The sequence below is a fragment of the Cheilinus undulatus genome, linkage group 1 (assembly GCF_018320785.1).
Source record: "Cheilinus undulatus linkage group 1, ASM1832078v1, whole genome shotgun sequence".
Classification (NCBI taxonomy): domain Eukaryota; kingdom Metazoa; phylum Chordata; class Actinopteri; order Labriformes; family Labridae; genus Cheilinus; species Cheilinus undulatus.
Genome location: NC_054865.1, coordinates 33,068,365 through 33,072,944, shown reverse-complemented (window position 1 = coordinate 33,072,944; position 4,580 = coordinate 33,068,365). Strand labels below are relative to the sequence as shown.

The 4,580-nt window shown below is 39.4% G+C and overlaps 1 protein-coding gene across 2 annotated transcripts in view; it reads left to right on the top strand.

The window, feature by feature from the left end:
* The first annotated feature begins 2,040 nt into the window (after positions 1 to 2,040).
* The window catches only part of furina (furin (paired basic amino acid cleaving enzyme) a), a 137,610-nt gene continuing 135,070 nt past the window's right edge, over positions 2,041 to 4,580 (top strand). The window contains exons 1-2 of one of the 2 annotated variants that reach the window (XM_041789352.1): positions 2,041 to 2,198; positions 2,655 to 2,755. The gene's annotated coding sequence lies outside the window, so the exon portion shown is untranslated. The remainder of the gene's footprint in view (positions 2,199 to 2,654; positions 2,756 to 4,580) is intronic. The other variant, XM_041789334.1, reaches the window with a different exon arrangement.

The window sequence follows — 4,580 nt, the reverse complement described above, 5'->3', positions numbered from 1 at the left end:
AATGCTGGAAATAATTGAATTCGTTCCTTGACTTCCCTTGGTACCATCACATTTGTACTTTAAATAAATATTTTGGACTGTTCTATTCCCTTCTTGTGTCTGCCCTTTAATTTACATAGCTGTTGTTTATTCTCTGATGTCCATGTTTCACTTCAATGTGAGCATCCAGCCTGAAAATATGTAAATAAGTTCATACGGTTATTATTCCATGAATAATACTCATTTGACATAGAAATTAAATGAAGCCTTGCAATACTTTAAAAAAAATTATTCTAAAGAGGTAGGGACGCCACAGGATGTCTGATTAAATAAAATCAATGTCTTGAGTATCTATTTCTAAAGATATCCAGGCTTATGAAAGGAGACAGAAATAATTTAAAAAATGTAGTCATAACCTTTGTTTACTCAGTATACCAACATGATTGGACCTTCCTCCTCCAAGAAAACCTTTGCCCCTCTGGTATAGCCTGTAGTGGTGAGGTGCAATTTTATCCACATGCCTCAGAGTCCAAGAGGCGATGGTAGATTGCAGCCGATTACCCTCTCTGCAGAGCAGATGATCTGCTGCAGCCTGTTTCTGTCCCTCAACGTGACTGCAGCGTACCAGACGGTAATAGATGAAGTGAGGATGGACTTGGTGATGACGGTGTAGAAGTGCACATCATTGTCTTTGGCAGGTTAAATTGTTTTAGTTGCTGCAAGAAGTACATCCTCTGTTGGGCTTTCTCGAGAGACAAGAAGTACCACTGTGTCCACAGCGGTGAGACAAAATCAATGCATACCAAAAGTTCCTCACAGGAGCTTTAAACTTCTCAATAAGATTCTTTGGTGAAAGGCACATTTCAGTAAATGCAAAATATGATTTAGGAATTTCAACCATGATAGATAGGATTTGTTATTTATTGACATAAAACTAATAGAACCAGTACTATGCAAAAATATTTGATTAAAAAGAATGGCTTGCCCTCTTCATCTCTAAGTCTGGGGATTTACTACTTCTTTTGCGCTTATGGTATCATTAAACTGTAGAAGCACAAAATAAATGTTGATCTTTGTGAAAATATTGCCTTAATGATGATAGTTTTGCCATTTTAGCAGCCTTTGTACTCAGTTTTTAATCTGTGTTTGAAAACTTTATGGCATTATTTGACAGATTCATCAGATACTTATGGCTGCTTACTAGAAAATAAGGTAAGAGAAAAGTGGAATGGACATTGCTATCCACCTTACCTAATTTTTTCAAATTAAAATTAAATTCATTGCGTTAAATGAACATCATAAATCATCTGTAGCTTGGAAAGCCTAGTAATTTATAACTGGAGACAAATGGACCACTGACAATGGAAGTATCCTTTTGCTGCTGCCTAATTTAGGGGTTCTCAAACTTTATAGCCCACAACCCTCAAAATAAAGATGCCAGAGACCAGGGACCCCCACTGTACCTAACGGTGGTTAAGCCATAAACACAGCGGTGCACATTCCAGAATAGTTTTGATAGACTTACATTTAAAGGATTTTTAAGTATTACTTTGATTTCAGCATAAATTTCTCTGAATTACCATGTTACCATGTGTTCATTTTACATTTAATAATCTTGTGCATATTATTTTAATAAAAAATGTTAAAATAAACAGTTTAAGATCATTTAAAAATATTCCTTTTTCAAGGCATCTGGCGACCACCAAGGGGTCCCGACCCCCAAGTTGAGAACCGCCGAACTAATCTACACAACACAAGACAAAAACGAGGCTCCTAAATATCAAGATTAATCGCACACAATCGATCATTATTATTATTATTATTATTTTATCATATAATCATTTAATAAAGAAGAAATATCAGCTTAGTCTATGAAACTGTTGGCAGCTCTCCTCGTAAACTGAACAGATTGCCGGCGACAGCCTCTTTAACAGCATGTGGGGTGCAAGGCACCTTGTGGCCACGGGGGGGCGGTGTAGCAGCGCTGCTAGCCGCTAAGTAGGTGTTGCTCTAACGTCCCCACTTTGTCCACGGTCGTGACGTATTTCCTGGGGCTTGTACGGACCACTCAGCGGTACACCAGAGGGGTATCATGACTATTTATAACCAGCAATTCTCAGTTATCAATTTTTCAGCCGCTACGCCGTATTGTCGTCGGTTGTAACGCCGCGCCGAGAGACAACAACAAGCCGTGTCGAGCAGGATGTAAACGGAAGCTGGTAAGTTGAGCCGATTGTAAGTTTCCCGTCTGCTCCAGCTCGTATTTTTACTTGTTTGGGTTGCGTGGTCGGCGACTTTGCCGTGTTCTCGGCTCTGGTGGCACACGGGTGCTCTTAGACAGGACGGTACAGGACGGAGTGTTGTGTTATTGATCCTACTGGCTGTCAGTTTGTTTGTGTAACCATTCGGAGGGGGGATCTCGTCTCTCACACACACCGAGGTGACGTCGACTGCGCCGCGTCCGGTTTCTATGGTTGTTCCTGGGAAATTCGTGGTAGATCGTGATTCACATTTCTCAGCAGCAACGAGTAGTAAAATGTGAGCTATTGTAGATCAGGAAGGCTTGTCAGGGGTGGATAAAAGTTGAGTAAGAGGAGGAGGTACCTGTGAGACTGAGCAGGTCGACTAGCCAACCCTCTGTGTCAAGTTTACGTTAATTACTGTACACTTTTCAGACATATTTGGCAAGCTGAGGGAGTCCTCATCAGATCATCTTCATCTCAGCCTCCGAGCCAAACAATGACTACGTGTTGTTGTCAAGGTCTTACCGTGTGAGGTGAGTCAATAGACCGCAAACTCAAAGCGTTACTCTGATCAGCTGATGTGTTTAAACCTCTTAACTTTAGCTCATAAACATGAAAGTGTTGCAGGCCTGGGCGAGAGAAGTTTTCCTTCCTTCCTGATCTGCTACGTTACTACAGGTAATCTTCTGGGTCTTTCTACAGCCCAGCACCAATAGCTGGTTAAATACACAGCTCAGAGGGAACTGAGGTTCTGCTGAGCTGCTGCACGTAATTTCCTGCAGCACTGAACTTTGACATCAGGAGTGATCAATACAACACACAGCTGATGCTTCTGGGCCAGACATGTGAAATCTTATTCTGATTGATATGAAAAGGATGTCAGTAGGAAAGCCTGTTGCAACAAAGTTTGAAATGTTGAGTGCCTGAATAGATGTTTTAGAATAAGTGAAGTGGCGCTGTTTGTGCTACCACTACACTGTAGTTGGGGTAATCTTGAGCTGATGATTATCTGGAGGAACATTAAGTACTGGAGGGTCTTGCATGCTCTGCAGAGTAACATTACTGTCCATGCACACGTTACATAAAGCTTTATAATAAACGGTCACCATACTTGGCTCAATTGCAGGAACATTGATCTATCTCTGTGAGATATACAAAAACATCTTAATTATACTCATTCCTGTCTGTCCCTGGATGTCTGAGGAATGAGATAGATGGCAATGCTCTAAATAAGGAAATACAGCAGGAGAATATGCAACAGAGGTTTCTTATTCCAGTAAGTGAACACTTCAGTCTTCCTGAAGAGGATTCCTGAAGTTGAATGCAATTAATCTTCCCTTTTGTCACGTTTTTAAATTCCTTTTTTTTTTTTTTTTTTGCCTTTAAACCTTCTTTTGTTTCATTTTGGATTTGGGAATGTACTTCCTGTTTGGATGCAGACCTACTCTATAGGGCTCAATCTACTTTTTGAAAGCTCTGGTTCTGGAAGACATTGACATTTCTGAAAATTATTACATCAACATTTTTAATCCAGGAATTTGGCAAACTAGCATCCTTGCTACTCATGGCTGCAAAACAATTGATGCGGTGCAATCCTGTGTTTGGAAATGGAGAAAAAGGCAAAAGTACAAGGGGCTCTATGATTTTGCAAGGATGAAGGAGTCACATATCTTGAATTCTGTTGCATATTTATTGATTGAAGATGGTTTTTCTAACTTTGAGGCCATACATGATCGTCTTTCCACACCCAAAGTTAATCTGTCACGAGGGTAGCCATATGTGGGAAAAACACAGTTAGTTAAAAAGAGTTGTTTTTCTCCTTCTTAAGAAAGGCTTTTATATTCATAACCTCACTCAGATCTGGAGTTTTAAAGTCCTTATTCTTGAATATTCCAACATTTATTTTCCTGTTCGATTCCCTTCACTTTGAGCACAATGTGAGCATTCATCAGAGGTCCTAAAGTTCACCCTGTGCATCCATTTCATAAAAATATTCTGAATAACAAACATGCTGGATGTAATTAAAAATCAGAGCCTATCAAGGCCCCTCTGCAGAGAATTTCAATGATGTGACGTCTGTTTTGTGTATGTTATCCAGCTTGGAATTTGCATCATTCTCACTTACTACAAAGAGATTTCAGCAAATAAAAATAGCCATGTTTCTTATGCTGAATTATTTTAAAATAACTGAATTTTTGAAGATACTGGAAACATATTTTGTGCATGAATTTAACATCTAAAAGACTTGCAAATACATAGTTAGAACCTGATCTGTTGTCAGTCTAACCCTATTTGTGAAAATGTACAGACTCCTATTTTTGCTCTTTGTAAATATCTGATCTCACAGGTGAAATTCTG